At 37.0% G+C, this 23,966-nt stretch overlaps 1 long non-coding RNA gene across 1 annotated transcript in view; it reads right to left on the bottom strand.

The window, feature by feature from the left end:
• Positions 1-2,139: 2,139 nt before the first annotated feature.
• LOC147997946 (uncharacterized) overlaps positions 2,140-23,966 on the bottom strand; it is a 56,477-nt gene continuing 34,650 nt past the window's right edge. Inside the window, exon 3 of the long non-coding RNA XR_015647404.1 lies at positions 2,140-2,768. This is a non-coding gene — a long non-coding RNA (uncharacterized LOC147997946). The remainder of the gene's footprint in view (positions 2,769-23,966) is intronic.

Consider the following 23,966-nt stretch of genomic DNA (forward strand, 5'->3'; position numbering starts at 1 on the left):
TGAGCCAGAATATATGGTGAAAATGTATATCTGCCATGACATGAGAGAAAAGTCACTATGCTTTTGTTACTGCCCATGTGTATGGTATGAGCTAAAGGGAAAGAGGTATTCTCATATCTTACAGAAGGACATTTCAATCAAAGTGTAATTGTTAACTATCCAGGTAAATATTTTCATTCCCCCAAGATTTTCTTTGTTTCAGGGCTTAGGATATCAAGTTAATGTCTGCATAGAGAACAGAGGTTTACAGGGCACTGCTTTTTCTGCCCCAAATTGGCCCAAAGAACAGTGGGATGAACTGATATTGTGCTGAAATACTGTTACCCACTATTACCTGAGACTCAGTGGTCTAACCATGGGAAAATTGACAGTGCCCTAAGAACAAAAGGAGAGCTTAAACTCAAACTCAAAGGTTGGTGTTGAACAACAAAGAAAGGATTGCTTTACCAAAAATTATTGGCAGGGCTCTGCTAACTAATCTTCAGCAGGATTCCTCTCTGGGGTCCAAAGTATTGAATTGTTCTTACTTACATATGTTGTAACAAGATTTGTAAGTTCCTTTCTGTAAATCTAAGCAATGTGTTAGATTTGTAGTAATGTAAATCTAAAATAGTGAAATTTCTTTCATAAGTGAGTATATGTGGGGGTCTGAGGCAATGGTCAAGACTGGGAGACTGATTTCACTAATAGCTGTCAGAAAGGGGAAGTTAAGGGAACATGATTTTTTTTAAAGAAGACGTTTCTGGGAGGGAAGATATTTTCTCCACAAGACAGAAAAAGCTCCAAAAATAACTACACGTTCCTCCAGGTACTTTTCCAAGAATTTTATTACTCCCTCATTATTGTTGTTTTTCACAGTAACTGAATATTCATAGTCAGATCTGATAGTTAAAGGTAAAGATAACTGTACCCATTGGAAATTAATTTTCCATGTGGACTTCAAATTTCTGGTCCGGTGAAAATAAAGAAAAGGACGTTACCGGTTACAGTAGAAAACTATCATTAGTGTCCAAGGAAGGATGCATAGGCCTCCTACTTACCTTTGACCTATTGTACCACACACATGGAGATATTTATCTGTTTATGTTTTACACACCTCATTCTCAGACTCACAGGTAACCAATTGTCCAAAATCAATAACTAATTACTTTTCATTACCAGGCGGTCTAGTTCTCCGTATGGACTATTCATTGAACTATCTCAGAGATTAATTGGAATTCTGACTTCCCCAACATCTCCCTGTTCCCATTTTGAATTTTATCATTGTGATACTACCTGCTCAAGGGGTTGCAAAAGGTAATGAAACCAATTTCGAAAGGATATGCATGATTTTTCTACTCTTTCAACTTTGTGGTTAGTCAGCATTTTACCATGGCTTTTGAAGACTGTCAATGTCCTCTCTGACACAGCATATTCGGGTCATTCGTATCATAAGACTGAAAATTCTATAGCTTTATTCACTGAATATATACCCCAAGTTCACCTGGTGCAAAAATTCCAGAAAGCACAGTGGGAAAACCAGGCTTAAAGCTTCAGTAACAAAAGACTGAATAAATATACCAAATTTCCTGGGGAGAAATCCAGGAAGACCAGTCTAAGTCCCAAGAACAAAGACTGAGAACAAAAGAGAGGAACAAATGGACCATCGCCCAGGTGTATGCCCAGATGTGTTGCTAGTGAACCAATGCTTTCCTTTATTAAGAACAAAAAGCCTCTACATGCATCAGCAGGTCTTAGCAGTGGACAAACACTTCAGGGCACCCAGAAGTGTCTGACAATGGGGTCAACCCTTTCGTGGAGCCCAGCCCAACACATCCCGCCTATATTATTTCTTATTAAGTAGCACCAGTCTTAGGACATTTTGGGGTAGCACCTCTTTAAAGTCTTCCAGTCTCTGGTTTTCCTCTCTTAGGCAAGGATTGGTCCCACAGAGTTGCCCATCTTTGGCTTACTGCTTCTAATGAAGGCTGAGCCCAATAAAGGCAGGGGAATTGTCTCCTACCAAGGAGAGTAACACCTAGTTTGTCACTGCCCAAGACTGGCAGTGCTGTTTGCTCGTGTGATAATAAGCACAAAGCCTACTGTTGCACTGCCCTAGGGCCCAGACACCAAGACCCAAAACACCAAGAGCCATTGTCCAGCTGTTCCTGTTGATTTATATTTAGAATTCCCAATTGTCAGTATCTACTCATGAAAGTTTGTCCTCTGTGCTTGCCTTAACAACAGATTGTGGGAGGACAATTCAAGACACTGAAGACACAGTGGTTGCAGCATCATTATCTGCTACAATAGTAGTGAAGATGTCAAAGTCTTTACCAAGACAGTTCAAGATCAGGCGACTTTCTCCCAAACAACCGGGCAGGAAATAGAACCATGTCTATGATCCCTACAATCAGGGAAAAGTTCCACATAGATGGCATTCCTGTGAAACCACAGACTGTGAAATGGCAACACAAGTCACAGTGAGGATAGCCACTAGGGGAATGAGGAGAGGGAGAGATAACAGCTGGAGTTTGGTCTTCTCTAGCATGTAGCAGTTCATGGAGTATCGGAGTGCCGGGAGTGGTGGGACTGGACATACAGCAGGGTAACAATAAGAGCAGCAATGACAAAATCTCCAGGACAACGCAAGTGAGGAGGAATCCTCTATCTTCATCCAAGGGCACAGGAATGATTCCAGGGTCTCAAACCACAAGAGCTGAATCTTCATTCTTCCATTATAGCATGTCTCAACAGCCACTCTTGCAGCTGGCACCCTCTGCAATAACCTGCCGAAAAAAAAAACAAATTTGACCTCTTCCCCATATAAAATATCTGAGTTGGATCATGCCATATGCCAGTATGTGGATCCTTTGATTTCACTTAGGCACAAGTATGCTTAGTTTAGGGTCCCATAAGCATTCTAAGAGTTTCTTGGAATCCAAATTTTCAAATTTAAAATAAAAGGACCATTACAGTGATAAAATTACATAATATAGGTTTATTCACCATTCTTTTGTAAAAGTTTTTAATATCATTTCATGGCTTCTCTAAAATTGTAAGGAAGCTCCCTAAATGAAAACCGTTCACAATTGCAAGTATGTAATTTCTTAATAAAAACAATCCTCTAAATCTATCATGAAATGGCAGTTGGAGTAAGTAAATAGCCTGTACTGCTCTCACAAGTTCCACAACAATCTCTATCTGTTTGACTTTTTCTTAATTACAAATAGGTATGAGTTACCAATGTAACACTGCCAATCTTTAACCACACACTTTAAGTTCTCATTGCAATACCAGAGCACAAACACAACCTTGGAAAGAAAAACTTAACCTCCATCAAACAGTCTACTTTCTAAATTTTAGTCTGTCCAAAACATTGAGTCTATCCCTCATTCTATTAAATTTGACTGACAATTCCTGTGCATGAACACAAGGTGTTGCGGTCTCCAATATATTAACAAAGAGACACTGCCTTAAAATTTTTATAAATTTGATTTGTAGGATAACAATTCCATAAAAATATTACCCCTGTTTAGAACAGTTTCCCTGGATTGCCTCATGCCAATGTTTTCTAGAATGACTCCACCGAAATTACCAGATTTAAGGAGACAATCTGTTACCAATATTACAATTTCTAAGCATATTCAATAACTTAAAAGCCACCAGTCTATAACCAAGGAATGTAGAGCTTACATGTACATTTAAAACAACCTAGAGACAAAAGCGAAAGGCTACATGATCTGGAAACCAGGTTGGCCTCAAACTCTGAGTTCCACCTAGTGCTAGGATTAAAGACATTGACAACTAGTGCCAAGTGAAGTGAATTCTTTTTAAAAATATTGTATTTTGAGTTCTAATAGTAGGCATGTTGTTCTCAGAGTGGGTATGTATATATGAATAATTTCAAGTGTTTGTGTAAAACAGAGTTGTAGGATCCCCTGTAAATGGGACATATAGCTGGCTGTGAGCCACCCAGATATGAATGTTAATCCTTCACAAATACACTTAAAAATTACTTAACCACTGACACATCTCTCCTGTCCTGAGTCTTCTTAAATAAAAGACATTAAATAAACAAGAGGTAACAACTGCAAATTATAGATGTGAACAGAAGTTTAGAAACTGAAAATCAGGAGTGAGTCTATAATATGACTGTTAGTGTGATATTCTCTTAAGAATCAGACATGGAAAGGGAAACACACCAGGAAAATCCCAGGCTTACTCTCCAATTACCAAGGAAGCGATCAAATAAAGGTGTAAGCACAGAGGCGGACATGTCTCCCTGAGTTGCAGGGAGGAGGATGGCACAACCAAAAACATGTATGAGGTAAAGAGGTGGGAGAGAAATAGAAGCGGAGAAGTTCATATGATGTGGATAGAGGCTGAACTGGAGACCTGATGGTACTGATACCCACATATCAATATGAGACCAAAATGTGTACAAAAAAGTACCCCTTGAGTTGGTTTTGTTCTGTCCAACTACTCTTGGATTGGGGCCTGACCAGGTGTGCTTAATATAATAACCTGAGTTTACTCTTTTGTTTCTTGTTTTCTATTATTTCAATCAAGAATTCATCCTGCTTCTCTACTGGACCTATCCAATTAGCTATCTCGTATTGGCAAGTGCTTTTGCAGCGAGGTTCTGGCAGCGCAGTCAAATACAGAGTCAGATGCTGTCAGTCAACCATTGAACTGAGAATTGGGTTCCCATTAGAGAAGTTAGAGAAAGGATTGAAGGAGCTAAAGTGGTTTGCAACCCTGCAAGAAGAACAATATCAGCAAACCATTGCTCTCAGGTACTAAACCACAATCCAAAGAGTACACATGGACAGATCCATGGCCTCAGCTGCATATGTAGCAGAGTAGAGCCTTAGTGAGCAACAGTGGGATGAGAAACCATTGGTCATGACAAGGCTGGAGTCCCCAGTAAAGGGAATGTGATGCTGTGGAGGTGGGAAGCAGTGGGTAGTTTGGTGGGGGACACACTCAAAGAAAGGTGTAGGGATAGAATGGCGTTTATAAGGGGAAACTAGGAAAGGGGATAACATTTCAAATGTAAATAAATGAAAATAAATCCAGTTAATTAAAAAGATCTTGCACCTTCCATACAAATATCTTTATAGAAGAAGATATTGCTTGTTATTTTTATATATTACAAAGTGACATAGAGCCCTGATGAGATTAATTCTCATGGATCCTGAATTGACCTGCTATTCCAGCTCCTTGCCTGATCATAACTCAAACAGATTCTGTTTCCAGACAATTGCTTGCAGGGTATCTTCAAAAAGGGATAAAACAAACATAACCTTTCAGTTTTATTTTGACTTAACCATTTTTCAAATTTCCTTATGGGCCCCACAATAGAAATTCTTTACCTCAATCATCAGTAAGAAATCATAAGTCGACCATCGTCCCCAATTCCTTAAATATTGACCATTTAATGAATTGTAGATATACTTTCATTTTAAGTTACAATTTCAAAATAATTTCAGTTTTGGACAAGGAGGAAACTAAAAGGAGTGTGTGCCTTTCTTTTTGTCTACCTTCATTCTTTCTTAGCTAAAGGGATTGAAAAGATAAAATGGAAAATAGCATAATACATAACAAATTAATTTGGATAATTAATTAATAATTAATAATTAATTGGGTGGATAATGAAATTTACTTTTATACAAAGAATTTTATAGTCATAATCTGACATTGGTAGAGATCTTTCAATTTTGATGGAGAATTGTTTTATATTTTCTTACACTGGTACAGAATCTTCATATTGATACAACTTTAAGGTTTTCACTGATATAAATCTTTGTATATTGATAGAAAATTTAAACTTACTTTGTTACTCGTAGGCATCTTGCCTATGAAACTCTTTTAAGAATAAAAGTTTTAATCTCAGAACATTAAGTAGTTGTTATTACATACTATTTAGGATAATAAAGTAATGCAAGTTAACAGAGAGTCAAACTCATTAGATTCACATTAATTTAGTACAATAACATGTCTTCAAGGTTACTCAAATAGTAAATAGTTACTCAAATAGTAAATAGTAAATAGTTGAAAATAATCAATATTTAACAATAAGCATGATATATGTAGATAGTTGTTCTCCAAAAATGTCATTGATTTAGAGAATATGGCTTTTAAGTTTATTTCATTATTATAAGTTCTTGTGACTACAAGACTGCTCCTGATGGTGCCAGTTGCATCTTATAAAAAGGAAAGGAAGAACCATGCATATGTTTGTTAGAAGCATGTTATGATGAGGTGAAAGGGCGTGCCTCTGTGAGCCAATGCTGAAACCCTTCCATAGACGGACCAGTCATATGAAAGACATAGTATGGAATAGAGTTTGTTTAGGATATGCAGACGGGAATTGAAGGAGTAGAGACAGAGAAAAGCTGCGGGTGGGTTGAAAAGGAGTAGAAGCTGGCCATGAGCTTCTTGAGAGGTGGGAGAGTAATGAGGAGAGTATGGACAGAGAGGGAAGAGGGAAAGAGGGCAAGTAGGGGGACAAAGTGATTATACTGAGCCAGGTATACCTGGCTGTTGACAGGTTAACTGTGTTGTGGAACTGAGAAGGAAATCAAATAGTACCCACATTCCACTTCAGACAAAGTGATTAACATCACTACCTACCTCTGGAGAGTTCAACCACTGGAAATGTCATAATTTTATCCACTTTGGGCTAGGATTTGTTGGACTCTGTGTTTGAGCATTCTAACAACAAAGACTATTGTAATAAAAATGCAGTGTCGGGTTATATATCACGGAGGGCTCCATTGGCAATTGGTAATATGCCACCAAGGCATTGCCACTCCAAACACCAGAGGAAGGAGATGCACCCAAGCACCCAGCATAAGCCCTGAACCTCATCCACTGTTCCTGTTCAACTAAAGGAAAGAGGCAGGTTGTACTACAGAGCAGCATGTAGGAGCCATCATGAAGGGGAGAGGCTAGTACCGTGACTGAGGGTGCAAGAGATGCAGTCTGGTGCAGCTCAGAGATGTGCATCCTCCTTAACTTCTGCTGCCTTCCTCCTGATCTGGCAAGTACAATGGATGGCGGTAGCACCTGGGATGCTTAGTTAAGGTGTCATGACACATCATGGAAGGTGAGCCACTACCTGGCCAACCCCATAAAATATGGGATGAAGGAAGTAAAAGATACCATAGAAAGTTTACTTAAAGGAAACATTATAGAACAGAGCTTCAACTGTAAAAGACCATTTGGCCAGTTCAGAAACCAAATGGCAAATGGAGATTAACAGTACACTATAGAAACATAAATAAACTTACAGAACAAATGCAAGGACAATTACCAGTTGTAGAAGACGTATTCCTAAAAATAAGAGAAGTGACAACCTAAATGGCTAAACACTGTAGATTTAACAGACTTATTGTTTGGAATTCCATTATATCTTAATTCTGGGAAATAACTACATTTCCTTGAAAGGAAAACAATACCAAATAACCAGGGTCTCACAAGGATATAAGAACAATTCAATCATATTACATTATGCATTAAGTTGGGAATTAGGCTCATTTCAAAGACCACAAGAAGTCACTATTATTTTGTATGTAGATGACTTCTTCCTTATAAATATAAAAGAGAAACAGAAAACAGTAGCTGATTCAGTAGCACACTTAAACAAAGGATGAAATATCAATAAGGATAAGGTGAATGAACCAGCAGAGGAAATAAAATTCCTCAGGGTATACTGGTCCTTTAAATTACTATCCTATCACTTGAAGTAATTAGCAAAATAAAAATAAAACTTACCAAGACTGCAAAATAAAACAGAAATACATCTCATAGGTCTATTTGTATATTTTAGGCATTAAATACCTTTTTTACAATTGATGCTCCAGTCACTACATAATATAGTTAAAAAAGCTTCTGACTTCACCTTGGGAATGACCAAGAAAGAGACGGTAAAGACCATAATGCAATATATGAAACACTATAGCAATTTAATGTATCTTAATATAGATGACAAAGTAATAATAGATATCTTATTTCTCTATCCCATTTCTACTTGATCTTTTCATTTTAATAGTTTTTTTTAAATACTGTTTAGGATAATTAAGTATGGCAAGTTAATAGATAGTGTTTGTCTCTCTGTCTTTCATAAATCATGCATGCATGCTGGCTCATAGTTCTCAACAGAGATTATGAATATATGTCATAAGACCCCAAGAGAAGACAAATGCGAGCCCAGGCTACTATATCCAAATAAACTCTCCATTATCATAAATGGAATTGTGATAATAGAGGAAGGAAAAAGCCTATTGGCACAGCATGAGGAAGTAATAGCAGTGTTAAGGCATGTCTCTCCAGTGGGTATTTTTCTGCCTGAAGACAGATAATGTTTTCAGAAAGATATAATGAAGTAAGAAGAATGTGTGTCCTCTCCTCATAGGATAGTAAGTAAAGCTGCATAATAACTAATATAATGAGGTTTCATCAGTGGCACTAAGAAGAAAAATATGATTGTAACAAATTAATGATCATGAAGAAAAAATCATTCCAGGTCAGGTGTGCCGTGGGATACAACAATGTCATATAGCATCTGGAGAGTTGCCTCAGCACTAAAGAGCTTCCTTGTTGCTTCCATAAGAAGCCTGGAACTAGGAATTCAGGAAAGTAGTTATTGGAGAAGCAATAGTATAAGACCACAGAGCAGAAAAGGACAGTGCCTGTTGAAATTTACTCACTGAAGTTTATTTTAATTATCGGCGTATACTCATACTTTCAGTGCTCTTCTGCTCCCCTCAGGCCAGAGTCTAAACCACTCCAGGAAAGGGTTGGACTTGATGGGGAATGACCACTCCTTGTTAACGATGGCAGCTGTTCTTGTTATATGAAGGCAACTGCACTTGCAAATCTAAAAGACACAAGTCTACACACAAACACACACACACACACGCGAACTGTCCCCCTTCCCCTTTATGCCTACCATATTCTAGGACATAGAGCTAGATGACCGATACATATAATTTCACAGGATACACGCCAATCATTTGATGGAAAGAAATGCAGCATGTAATTACTCCCTCAGGGCATGTTATTAAAGGGCTCACACACACACTTACTGTGATCCCTTACAAAGGGTGTTTCTGAAATGTCTTACTAAAGTTAGGGCCAAAAAATTTTTTGCTAATACAAACAGGATTTTATATCCATGTTTTGAAGAGAGAAACTAAGAAACAGTTAAGGATGAAGTGGGTTATCCGAGCACCTTGGAGAAAGAGGTAGGTAGGCAGACCATGAATTCATTTTCAATTGTACATCACATAAAAAGTTTATAGCATAGGTAAGAAATATTAACTAGATGTCTTACTTTCTATCAGCTCAGACTTTGCACTGCTAACAACATGAAAATCAGATGACAGTATGTGGCAAGTAAATTCTTCATGTATAGCAGAGGATGACCTTGTTTGCTGACAAATATGGAGTGTGCTTGCAAAAAATCAAAACATTGGATTCTCCAGCCACCTGTTTTCCCCTGAGTCCCACAGTGCCTGAGGCTATGCCTTTGTGGACTTACTTCCTGCTTTCTGTACCTGTTTTGGCTATTCTGTGGCTTGTTTTTCCCTATTTCATGGTCTTCCAACAACACGGTGAGGTGTGTGTTTTGCATTTCCTGAGTTTTCTACCATGCTTCCATGTATAAGATTCCACCCTGAGCAAGTGGGTCCCTTGGACAACCAAGTCAATTTTCCTGTCATTCAGTGGTGACAATTTTCTGCAATGATCTAGTATCCTGTTTGATAATAAGGACATAGAAGGTTCCACTCTGCTCACTCCATGGTGTGGAAAGTCCTGACATTCAGGGATGTGCATACAAGATATGGAGTGTCTTCTATACAAATCATGAGGGAGAGTGCTTTAATGTAATCAGGCAGGACAGCATAGAATTTATAAACTGCCTTGAGCACAGAGAGCCACAATGTGATGGCCTCACATCTGTTTCATTGCGAGATGAATGCCCAATCCCAAATATCTATGCTCCAAGTACAAGGGCACCTACCTACATAAAAGAAACCTTTCTAAAGCTCTAACCACACATTGCATCGTACACATGGTGTATTCATTCAGTCATTTCAGCAAAATCGATAATTAAAACTATGATTATCAAAATCTATGCCTTCTAATCCTCTTGGTTTTATTTATTTCTTTTTCTTCTGGAGCTTTTAGGTGTGCTCTCAAGCTCTGAGTGCCTGCAAACCAAATGAAGCAACACAAACATATTTCCCATTAGGCTCTAGGCTTATTGGCTAAACCTTCCAGTGTTTTGGTTCATCCAAATGAAATGTACACTACCATGGTTGACAAATATATGTCCCTAGTAAAATGTTCCCATTTTCTTGAATAACTAGGTTAATTACCATTTTTGTTGTAGTTGTACAGGTATGGTTGGCAGCTGCCACAGCTGGTTCATGAGAATCTTCAGGTTTTCCCACGCCAGGGCGTGCAGCAAACATTGCTTTTTTTGATCAAGCAGTGCAGCCTAAAAATGGGTAAGTTTACCAACACAATGGCATATGGACCGGACCTATAAGTGGGGAGGGAGTTCAAAGTACCCCTCCCTTATTACTTGTCTCCTTGTGTCTACTTCCAAAACATCATATCTTAATTTCACACACACACACACACACACACACACACACACACACACACACACACACAATAATTTTATTGCACTCAGTGAAGACATTTAAACTTTTAAAAAATGTTTATTTCATGTATATGGGTATACTCTCACTGCCTACAGACGCACCGAAAGGGGGCATCAGATCCTTTTTACAGACAGTTATGGTTGCTGCAAATGGAACTCAGGATCTCTAGAAGAATAGTTAGTGCTTTTAACCACTGAGCCATCTCTCAAGCTCCATTTAAAAGCTGTTTGACAGAACATGGGTATAATGTCCTTGAATAAGTTTCATCCCCTGTCACCTCTATTTCTCCCCCTTTAACCAACTCCTTTTCCTCCTCCTATTCCTCCTCCTCCAGAGGCAGCCTCAATATGAGATTAAAACAGGCTGGTCAGTCAAATGATCAAAAGCCTCTAGTAATTCTTCATTTCTACAACATAGACTCCATTTCGGCAAAACTTGTTCATAATAGTCAGAGACAGGGAATATCCAATATCTGTCTCTAAACAGATGTATGAATTTAAAATTGTGGTAAACTTATACAATGGATGGTTAGTACCGCTTGGTAAATGCATCAAATTTTCTTGCTAGCCTCCTCTCTGAGACTTTTTGTCTCCACTTGCTGTGCAATTATGAGGTTCAGGGGATCTGGAAGGTGTTGGAGGAGAGATGGCGGATGAAGACGGACTATTATGTGAAGGGAGGAATTTCTCTTATGGTCTAATATATTTGGAGTAAGGGCCAGATAGGTATGTAGAACTCTCAGCTCCTTCTCCAGCAGGATACTAGTCTCTCACCCTCCCCTTCTATGAGAATCATGTGTCTACAGATCTACTTCTGTTTAATGACTGATGTGATCAGAGTGCAAGTTGTCTTAACAAGTACAAGAACATGCCTACAACTCTTCAAACCTGAGTTCATTCCCAAGGACACATGTGATTTAACGAAAGAACATAGTTACTTTTAATATACAGAATGGGTACGGTCAATCAAAGTACATAGAGCTGGCATACAGCTCTGTGAGTTCTGACCTTTTTTATATTACCTTACTGATGGCTTCTTGTGTTTATGGACATCTCTGTCTTTAGGCTAGAGAAATCTTCTCATTAGATTTTCATTTAGTTTATTATAATAAAATGTTTTCATTGTTATTCAAATAATAAATAGTTAAAGTAGTCATACTAAACCTTACGAATGACTAAAGAGTATGCATGAGCCAGTGCATTGCTTCTGCTACATATAGCATAGCATCTGCTGTCGCTGGCATATTCTGGTGTGTCTGCAGACACTGACAGAATACTCACATAGTGCAAAGCTCCTCAGAACTGAGAGTGAGGAAAGATATTTGTATAGTCTTACATATCTCTATGTGTGTGAGCATGTGTGCATGCATGTGCATACAAATGTATGCAAATGTGACTTGAGGCAGAAAGTTGAGGCTGCATGTCTCTACCCATCCATTGCTACTTTCCACATGAATGTGCAGCTCAAGAATTCAATCTAGTTAGCCATGTTGTACCTGAAATATCCTATCTGGAAATGCTTTTGATATTGGAGGGCAGATGTGTCCCCCTAATTTTGTGTGGGTAATAGGATTCCAAATGCCATTCTTCTCTCGTGATGTAAGCAGCATAGCTGTTGAGTCATCTCTTGAGGTTTGATATATTTTGGTCATTTCTTTGTTGTTGTTCTTATTAATGTTGTCATATGTATGCGTATGTTGTACATGAATGTTCATGTTAATGTGTTGGTGCCCATGAATGTTCATGTTGGTGTGTGCATGGAGAGGCCTTAGTTTAATGTCACAAATCAATTTCATATGGTCTTCCAGTGTATTCTCTCAGCTAAGGTGTCTAATTCTAACCTGGAGATCAAAAACAGGACCAGTATACTGAGCCAACAACATTTCTAACTTTTCAAGAAGAGAACTACAAGTGAAATGCACACAAAGTTTGATCAACATTTATATAAGTTCTAGAGACTTGAACTCTGGTCCTCTTGTTTAAGAAGTAAGCATTTTAATACCAGAATCATCTTTCCTGAGACTGGAGTTACAGATAATTCTGAGCCATTATGTGTGTGCTGTGAATCTAAAGTGAGTCCTCTGAAAGAACAGTCAAAGCTCTTAGCTACTGACCAATCTCAACAGTACTCCATAGACATAGTTAAAAAAATCCTTGGGAGAATATAAATATAGAAACAAGAGTACTTACGGTCAAGATGATGGAATTTCAATTCAGGGCAGTGATAACACAATGCCAACAAATGCTTTGAACATAGGTATGCATGAAGGGAAGATGGCTCCATTTAAACTTTCATGGAAACAGGTGAGTCCTGAGATTCAGATTGCTCCATTGGAACAGATTCCAGAGCACTGAATATATCTGCAGGAGTGAGACTAAAGGAAGGGAAGCATATGGGAAACAGTGAAACAATGAAACAATGTAACAAAAAAAATGACAAGAGGATCTCAAAACAAGCTGGCATTGAAAAACTAATTGTAAGTGTCTGTACTGACTGGACAGATAAAAATGACATAACCACAGCAGAGGCATTCTGGTGTTTGTTCATTGCTGGTTCAGGATGCCAGTTGTGAATTGCCAGTGATGGAATACGCTTGTAGTTAAACCACAGGCAGTTGCTGAGCCATAAGTCCCTACTCCCAAACCTCGTGGGAGAGAGAGCTCACTGCCTGGACATGTTGGCACACCTGTGATTGCAGAGAGGGAGAGACCACCAATATTACCCACCCCTGCCCACATCCCTGGCACAAGAGGAAACTGAATACGGCCTCTGGTAACCGGAAGACCGCGTACTGGAGCAGCAGGTCCCCAGTGGTCCAGACACCACCGGGACTTAAAGGGACTGATCAACAGTTCTCTGCACCCAAATCCCGTGGGAGGGAGAGCTAAACATTCAGAGAGGCAGACATGCCTGGGAAGCCAGAAGACACTACACTTTCCCCACATTTCTGACTCCAGAGGAAAACACATAACACCATCTGGGATCGTGGTGCACAGGGTCTCCGAGAAAAGCGACTTAGGCCCCCCTGGTTGCTGCCCTCAAGGAGAGCTCAAAAGGAGCCGGTCCAGGAGCAACTTGAGCCATGGGACCACGGGTAAGACCAACTTTTCTGCTCCAAGCGACCTGCCTGGTGGACACAGGACACAAGCCCAGAGGAACAGTTGAAGACCAGCAGGGAGGAAAGACTACATGCCCGAAAGTAGAACACTCTGTTCCCACACCTTGCTGAAAGAAAACTGGAAGTCAGGTCTACAGCACTCCTGACACACAGGCCAATAGGAAGGTCTAGGCACTGTAAGAAATAGCAGAACAAGGTAACACCAGAGACAACCTGATGGCCAGAGGCAAGCACAGGAACCTAAGCAACAGAAACCAAAACTTCATGGCATCATTGGAGCCCAATTCTCCCACCAAAGCAAACACTGAATATCCAAACACACCTGAAAAGCAAGATTTACATTGAAAATCACATTTGCTCATGATGATTGAGGGCTTCAAGAAAGACATGAAGAATTCCCTTAAAGAAATGCAGGAAAACATAAATAAACAAGTAGAAGGCTATAGAGAGGAATCACAAAAATAACTGAAAGAATTCCAGGAAAACACAATCAAACAGGTGAAGGAATTAAAAGTAGAAATAGAAGCAATAAAGAAAGCACAAAGGTAAACAACCCTGGATATAGAAAAACAAAGGAAGAGACAAGGAGCGCAGATAACCAAAAGAATACAAAGAAGAGAGAATCTCATGAGCAGAAATTCCATAAAAATAATCCAAAGGGTCAAAGAAAATGTAAAATGGATAAAGGTACTGGTCCAAAACTTACAGGAAATCCTGGAATCAATGAGAAGATCAAACCTAAGGATAGTAGATATACAAGAGAGTGAAGACCCCCAGCTCAAAATACCAGTAAAAATCTTCAACAAAATCATAGCAGAAAACTTCCCTACCCTAAAGAAAGAGATGCCCATAAACATACAAGAATACTACAGAACTCAAAATAGATTGGACCAGAAAAGAAAATCCTCCCATCACATAATAGCCAAAATACCAAATACACAAAATAAAGAAAGAATATTTAAAGCAGTAAGGGAAAATGGTCAAGTAACATATAAAGGCAGACCTATCAGAATCACACTGGACTTATCACCAGAAATTAAAAAAGCCAGAAGATCCTGGACAGATGTCATACAGACCCAAAAAGAATACAAATGCCAGCCCAGGTTACTGTATCCTGAAAAAGTCTCAGTTAACATAGATGGAGAATCCAATATATTCCATGACAAAACCAAATTTACACAATATCTTTTTACAAATCCAGCACTACAAAGGATAATAAATTGTAAAGCCCAACATAAGGAGGCAAGCTACACCCTAGAAAAAGCAAGAAACTAATCGTATTGGCAACAAAAAGGAGAAGGAAAGCACACAAACATGATCTCACACTCAAATATTAATATAACAGGAAGCAATAATCACTATTCCTTAATATCTCTCAATATCAATCATCTCAATGCCCCAATAAAAAACATAGATTAACAAACTGGATATGCAATGAGGACTTTGCATTCTGCTTCCTACAGGAAACACACCTCAGAGAAAAATACAGAAACTACCTCAGAGTGAAAGGCTGGAAAACAAATTTCCAAGCATATGTTCTGAAGAAGCAAGCTTGAGTGGACATTCTAAAATCAAATAAAATCAATTTTCAACTAAAAGTCATCAAAAAAGATAAAGACGTGTACTTCATATTCATCAAAGGAGAAATCCATCAAGATGAGCTCTCAATCTTAATTATCTATGCAAATATCCTAAAATTATCGAAATACAAGGACACCTTCATACATAAAAGAAACCTTACTGAAGCTCAAGGCACAGATTGCACTTCATACAATATTAGTAGGAGATTTCAACACCCCACTCTCATCAATGAACAGATCATGGAAACAGACATTAAAAAGAATATAGAGAGACCCAGTCAAGTCATAAATTAAATGGACTTAACAGATATTTATAGGACATTCTATCCTAAAACAGAAGCATATGCCTTCTTCTCACTACCACAATATACTTTCTCCAAAACTGACGATATAATTGCTCATAATACAGACCTCAATAGATACAGAAAGATAGAAATAATCCCATGTGTTCTATCAGAGAACCACGGGCTAAAACTGGTCTTCAACAATAAGGGAAGAATGCCACATATACATGGAAGTTGAACAATGCTCTACTCAACGATAACCTGGGTAAAGAAGAAATAAGAAAAACATGAAAGTCTTCTTAGAATTTAATGAAAATTAAGGTACAACATACCCAAACTTATGAGACACAATGAAAGCTATGCTAAGAGGAAAATATCATACCTCTAAGCGCCTGCAAAAAAGAACAGGAGAGATCATATATCAGCAGCTTGTAAGCACATCTAAAGCTGTAGAACAAAAAGAAGCAAATACACCCAGGAGGAGTAGAAGGCAGGAAATAATTAAACTCAGAGCTGAAATCAACCAAGTAGAAAGAAAAAGAATCATACAAGGAATCTACAGAACCAAATAGTTGGTTCTTTGAGAAAATCATCAAGATAGAAAAACCCTTAGCCAGACTAATGGACACAGAGACTGTGTACAAATTAACAAAATCATGAATGAAAAGGGAGACAACTACAAAGTAAGAGGAAATTCAATGATCAGATCCTACTACAAAAGCCTATATTCAACAAAACTTTGAAATCTGCAGGAAATGGACAATTTCCTAGACAGATAGCAGATGCCGAAGTTAAATCAGGAACAGATAAACTATTTAAACAAACCCATAACTCCTAAGGAAATAGAAGCAGTCATTAAAGATCTCCCAACCAAAAAGAGCCCAGGTCCAGACGGGTTTAGTGCAGAATTCTATCAAACATTCATAGAAGACTTCATACCAATACTATCCAAATTATTCCACAAAATTGAAATGGATCGAGCGCTACCTAATTCCTTCTATGAAGACACAATTACTCTTATACCTAAACCACACAATGTAGAAAGAGAACTTCAGACCAATTTCCCTTAAGAATATCAACACAAAAATAATCAATAAAATTCTGGCAAACTGAATCCAAGAGCACGTCAAAATAATTATCCGTCATGATCAAGTAGGCTTCATCCCAGTCATGCCCATTTATCCTTTCTGAAGAGAAATGACATTGTTCAGTTTTAGTTAATTTTATGTACAGTCAATTTGATGAAGTTGTTTTACCAAGTGTATGAGTACCCTGCAAGGAAATGCTGGTCTCTTATGTATACTACCTTAAATTGTTATTCTCTAAAATCAGAAACGAACACAAATAAATCTATAGGCAACATTATAAATGTATCTGAGTGAGATGAAAATTCTTCCAGAGATTCAGTCTACCAAGTTAGTGCTTAATGCACAAATAATGCTTGAGACAGGCTTCTCAGAACATTTTGAGAGATACGTATTTCCACTACCTTTCCTTAGAGCTTTGTTGGGTTCTGCAACCTGTACAACGGATTCACACTACTCAGTTTATGCACTTTAGTCTTGGGAGAAAATAAAATGTGACTTCCTTCCAGTCACATAGAAGATGTCAGTACATTTTCAGAATTTTCACAAGTGAGTTCACTAATTCCATCTTAAATTGAGTTTTCAATTTAAACATGTGCAAGCATGATTCATTGCTCCTTTATCCAGTGACTGTGCTAGGTGGTCACAGGATTTACCTATCAAACTATAACTAGTATCTAGACTTCACTGCAGAAGTGGCTATCTCTTGATCTGTGCTGGTTGCTTGTCTTCAGTGATAACATAGGCTATATCATTTCTCATCTTAAGCAATGACCACTCTCTGCTCTTATGTCTCAACAATGAAAATACAAACAGGTGAATAGTGGTATATGGTAGTGAAAAGCCACAGAAGTCTTAGTCAGTGATGATAGAGGGACTGTTTGGACAAAGTTTGCCAGGGTATCGTTTCCTGAATTTGTTACATTTTTATGGGAAACAGAAGAAATGAGGAGGTAGAATCTATGACTGATGAGATACCTAGGTTTAAATTTATTAGTTCTTTCCATTTTAACCAACATTCAGTATTTCATCAATATCCAAATTAAAACACATTTTTTGGCCCAAAATTTCAAAATTTCCAGGTTTACTACACTTTTTTTTATCACATATATTTCCTAATAGTATTCTAATAATTTTTAAACTATCTCTTTAGGTATTACATCTTTATGGGCTACAGCAATAAAGGAAAAAAATCTTGGAAGCATAAAATATGTTTTTAACTCTTTAAATGTTATCCAGGCCCCTCAAATCTTTAAGTTGTTTTTCTACAGAATATGAGGACATTATGTTGAAAAAAAACGCAGACATGAGCAAAGATGTCCTTAGAAAGGCCCCACACAGCAGATTACTCAGACAAATGCAGATGTCACTTGCCAAATGCTGAATGATATCTTTTTTTTAAGTTCCCATCATTTTTATTTTATTAAGACTGTTTTTTTTTAATTTTCATTCCTAACATCTGTTGGTGTTTGTCGGTCTCTTTCTTTATTGCTTTGTTTCTTTTCCAAAATTATTAAAAGAAATGCTATAAAATATATATAAAAACAGGAAAATAAATTGCTAAGATTTAGAAAACATGCTCATCTTTTTACAACTAAAAAGAGGTAGGGGAATATTGAGTGACCCTAAAGTGATTTGACTTCAAACATAAATGTATGAATTAATATCATTAGTTTAGATTTTTGAACTGCTCTTAATATGGTTAAATGTCTGTAATAGTAGAGGAATAAATATAAAAAGAAAACACAAATCAAAACTTTGATCTTCTATCCACCAGTAGTATGTAATAGGAGAAGAGACTATTTATCTTTTGTATTTGTTAGCTTTATAATCATATTACTTGCATTCAATTCAAATCTTGCCACTAACAAATAAACACCTGAACCTTCTTGTGTTTACAACCCTCTTATGCAAAAGTGAGTGAACAAAGCATTAGTTCTATATAAGCAGGAGCTTCCCTGTTTTTGAATGTTCATTATTAGGCCCCAAATTTAGATCCAGTGTACAGGAACCTATTGTATTTAAATACCTTCCATTTGGTAAATTTACCTTCACTGTCTGAATTACAGTTTTAACTTCCTTCCCCCAAAGTACTACTGATTGGCAGACATTCTCCAAATCACTCTTAGTCATCCCTAAATGATGTTATTTATATCTATTATACTTATACAAAGTAACACAGTTCCATCTTCTTTCTGGTTTCAACAGTACATTCAAAATATGCCAAACTTTAAAGAACAAACACACAGGGTTTCAGAGAGAAATTTACTTTTTCTGTCACAAATTAGTAAGAAGGCATCAAGGAAACCAATCACAGTATTAAGAACAACTGAGATCTGTCAGGAAATTATGGAAAACTGTCAATTGTCATGGACACCATGTAAGTTCAACCAAAAACTAGATTAGGTTAACAGTATATTAAATTCAAGGTCTTTAGTGAAAGGTACAAAATAAATTATACGATGATACGAACACAGAATATATATTAAACAACTATTTGAAATCAATTTAAAAAACAAAAAACAAACAAAACAAAACAACAACAACAGCAACTGCAACAAGAACAAAAACAACAATGAAAAGATACTATATTCATAATGATAGAATACACTTAGGAGGGGCAATAAAATATTTTTCAATTTATTAATTCATTAGGTTGTCTTCACGTTTGGAATATAACTAAACATTTACGAGTGATTTTATCACACTGTGGAACTTCCTAGCAAACATTAACCAAAATATTTATAAAATAAAAGATTACTGTTAAATAACTCTGATAGAAGGACATAACAGAAAGCTCCTCCCACCTCCCCTTCCTTATGGGTGTCCCCCTCCCAACCCTCCCCCCATTGACGCCCTCCCCCCATAGTCTAGTGCACTGGGGGTTCAGTCTTAGCAGGACCCAGGGCTTCCCCTTCCACTGGTGCTCTTACTAGGATATTCATTGCTACCTATGGGGTCAGAGTCCAGGGTCAGTCCATGTATAGTATTTAGGTAGTGGCTTATTCCCTGGAAGCTCTGGTTGCTTGACATTGTTGTACTTTTGGGGTCTCGAGCCCCTTCAAGCTCTTCCAGTTCTTTCTCTGATTCCTTCAACGGGGGACCTATTCTCAGTTCAGTGGTTTGCTGCTGGCATTCGCCTCTGTATTTGCTGTATTCTGGCTGTGTCTCTCAGGAGCGATCTACATCCGGCTCCTGTCGGTCTGCACTTCTTTGCTTCATCCATCTTGTCCAATTGGGTGGCTGTATATGTATGGGCCACCTGTGGGGCAGGCTCTGAATGGGTGTTCCTTCAGTCTCTGTTTTAATCTTTGCCTCTCTATTCCCTGCCAAGGGTATTCTTTTTCCTCATTTAAAGAAGGAGTGAAGCATTCCCATTTTGATCATCCGTCTTGAGTTTCGTTTGTTCTAGGTATCTAGGGTAATTCAAGCATTTGGGCTGATAGCCACTTATCAATGAGTGCATACCATGTATGTCTTTCTGTGATTGGGTTAGCTCACTCAGGATGATATCTTCCAGAAAGCTCTTAAGAGTCAAAAGACATTAGAGTTTAAATGACAACTGAGAATTTAACTTGCTATCAAATTCCATGTTCAACTCTAAGTTAACTAAAAGAATACAAGTCGTGTGAATATGTGAAGGAGACTATGTTAATTTAGTTCATGAGTTAACATTAGTGAGCTCCTGTTTCATCGACTACAGCATACCCAGAACTATAATTGAAATACTGAGGTATGATTTCTCCAATCCACATAGTTATTGTATCCCTCTAGTCACAAAGGATCCCAACACTTTTAAGGTAGACACGTTAGGATGAGTTCTTAGTGAGGAGGCATCTTTCTCTTGGGTTTGCTTTTTTTCCTTTTTGAAAGGAATATTTTCTCAGGAAGAAATTATCAGTATGTCTTTTAAAATTGGGACAGAGAATAGAGGGAACAAGGATATTTGGAAGGATGGACTTCATTATATATGTGCATGTGTATTGCTGATAATGATTTTGTGTATTTGTGTCTGTCTTCATTCTCAAGACATAATTAAATGTGTACTTTTTGAACTGATATGCACCATGCCCAAGAGAAGAAATTTCCCTTAAAAATGGAAGAAACAAACAAGTTGTAATGATCTTGATTTTTTTGTGGGAGAATGAACTCTATAATGAAAAAAAAATACAAAAGTTTTGGTGTCTGAATTGGGCATCGGTGTGATGTGTTGCATATGAACAGTGATTGTTGCCCATCTACATGGGTCACATTCTATCACAATATTACTGCATATGTATCGAAGCCAATATAGGAATATATGAGTAAGAAAAATGTAAAAAAAATGACAACACAATTACTTTTTTTTGCTTTGTGTAAAATAAATAATTATATACCAAAGGATCATTGTTGGTTGATTTGTTTATTAGATGCAGTTGCATTAGAGTGTAAGATCATTATTATTGTTGCCTGTCAACAACCATGAGAATTTCCAGAAGCACTATCACAGTTCACAGAGCCAGAAACTGTTGAGAGACAGAGTTTTCTATTTATTAGTATCTCTCCTATAATATATATCCTCTACAATCTTGCCTGTCTCCCTGGGGATCTTTAACTATATGGCTATAATCCTAAAATCAGAAGGTTTACTGCTGCCAATACTGGGACCCAAGATTGGGTAACTGATGATGTACACTATGCTTTTTAGGTGCTTAGCATGATATATTTGTGGTACATGTCTCATTACTGAAAATTTTAGCTCTAGTTTGGGTAACTTAATTTTTTTTAAATCCTATTTTTTAATTTTTACTGGATACTTATGTTTACATTTCAAATGTTATTCCCTTTTCTGTTTTCCTGTCCAAAATTCCCAAATCTCATTCACCGTCTCCCTTCTTCCAAGAGTTTGTTACCCCTCCTGAAACACCGACTTCATCTTGCCTCCATGTCCGGTCATTCCCTTATAAATGAAGATATCACTCAATCTAACCACCATTGATTATCTTCTAAATCTATGTGTATAGACAATGGCCTCATCGCATGTCTCAGAATCACTTTGCAATATCGACTGTTATCTAATTTCAAGGAATGTTCAGGCTGTCAAAAACATGGATAACTAGTATGTTTTTCAGTAAGGAAAAAAGGAAAGTATATAATATTCTCTAAAGTAAAATTATTGAGTGGAATAACTGTAAGCCCATCAAAACAAAGGACATAAAAGGTGCATAACACAGTATGCAGTATTTCTTTTTGATATTATATCATAATTACTGTTAATCCTTCTTCAATTGGACAACCATAAATATACACTTTCTTTCACTTCAATGGACTCTTTTCACATTAATTGCTATATTCAATTAAGGATATCTTTAAGCATATTATTTTTGGGATGAAATAAAACACTCATATTTCCAGGATACCTATCATTCATTTTGTCAGTGTGTTCTTCTTTGCTTTTTTTTAAGTTCCCATCATTTTTATTTTATTAAGACTGTTTTTTTTTTTAATTTTCATTCCTAACCTCTGTTGGTGTTTTTCGGTCTCTTTGTTTATTGCTTTGTTTCTTTTCCTTTATTTCTTCCAATTCTTCCTTCTTTTTCTTTCCTTTTTTTCTTTGCTTTTCCTCTGAGAATATTTCTGTAATAGAAATATACCTCCATTGTGATTATACGGAATACTGGGAACTGTATTATGGTATCACATCAGACATTATGTGTAGTTAGTAGATATTTATCTTCACATTGCAGACACATTTGACTTTTGTCAGTCAAAAATGTTAAGATGATATTTAAATACAGAGAATGCTAACAAAAACATGAATTTCGAACAATTCAATGTATCTATGATTTATACTTGTTCCACCTTGCCTTGCAAGCATAAATCCTGTGTTTGTTTGTTCACTTATCATTAAATCATTTTTAAAATTCAGGAACTTAACCTGATCATCAATATTTGGAAGTTCTAAAGGTAAAAATCGAAATGCCATGAAGCTATCCTTTTTAAATATAGGCAGTCCTAAAATAATAAAAAATTCCTGATACTAAAAGGAAGATGGAGTTGCAAAAATCATAATTTTAATCTAATAAGGGGTACGATATACAAAGCCCATCGTATATAGAAACATCACATGTTCATTTTAGCTAAAAGAGGAAGGTAAACTGTGGCAAGATGAAAAATTACTGAGGAGTTTATCAGTTGTTATGGGTGTAGCAAAGCATAATTCACATTTTTCTCTCTATGTTTAGGAAAATAACAATGTGTGTATGGTGGAGTTGACATGGAGACATAAACCTCAAGTAGAGTGCAGATGGCAACAGGTTATGTTGATAACTAAGGAGAGTGTTCTAATCTGTTTGCGATAGTAGTTGATGACTAACGGAGTGCATATATAACCATTAGATTGCCAAGAAAATACTGCAGTGGGTTAGGGAATTGAATCTCATATAATCCTGGGCATTTTTTTGCATGGACTATCTGCTTAGGATCTCAGTATACTACTTACACACTTCTGTTAATACATTCATTGTCACATTCTGGCTCTCGTTTTTTCCTCTCTTTCTTATCAGGGTCCTGTCTTTATATTTGTATTTTATTTTCCTCACATATGATCAGCTAACCATTAGTCAACCTCATGTTACATTTTTTTTCTTTTTAAGTCAATGTCACAATATTGTTCAAATCAAGGAAATGTGAGAGAGGAAGTACACTGAAATTGTTTGTAATGCCATTAAGATTTCAAATATAGGAGATATATACAATAAATCAATACAAGGGATTTCAATGTCATTGTGAGAATGATGGAACAGAAATATTATTTCATTGATGAAAAAAGAATTTTTACTACACCTCAAATATACAACTGGAAACCAATACATACAGAGAGAAAGAGTTTCATGTTAAAATAATCTTCACATTATAGTAAGATAGCAGTCTACTATATATAAAAGATGTGCTCAGAAAGGTGCTTGGTCTTTATATGGTCTCCCAGTAACTAGAATAGTTCTTGTCTCAGAATGATTTTTTAGCTTGTGCATTTCATTCTCATTTGTGGATCACCTTGTCTGGCCCCAGTAGGAGAGTCCTTCAGTGTCTTGAATGCCCTGTGATGATTTGTTAGCATGATACATACAAAAATATTGCATATCTGTTAACAAAAACAATTTCCGTTTTCATTATCTTCGTTCCATTTACCTAACATTTCTTGATACATATTTTTATGTATTAAAATAGGTTTCATTAAAAAAAAAACCTTTCCCAAT

The sequence above is a fragment of the Rattus norvegicus genome, chromosome Y (genome assembly GCF_021556685.1).
Source record: "Rattus norvegicus strain SHRSP/BbbUtx chromosome Y, alternate assembly SHRSP_T2T, whole genome shotgun sequence".
Classification (NCBI taxonomy): domain Eukaryota; kingdom Metazoa; phylum Chordata; class Mammalia; order Rodentia; family Muridae; genus Rattus; species Rattus norvegicus.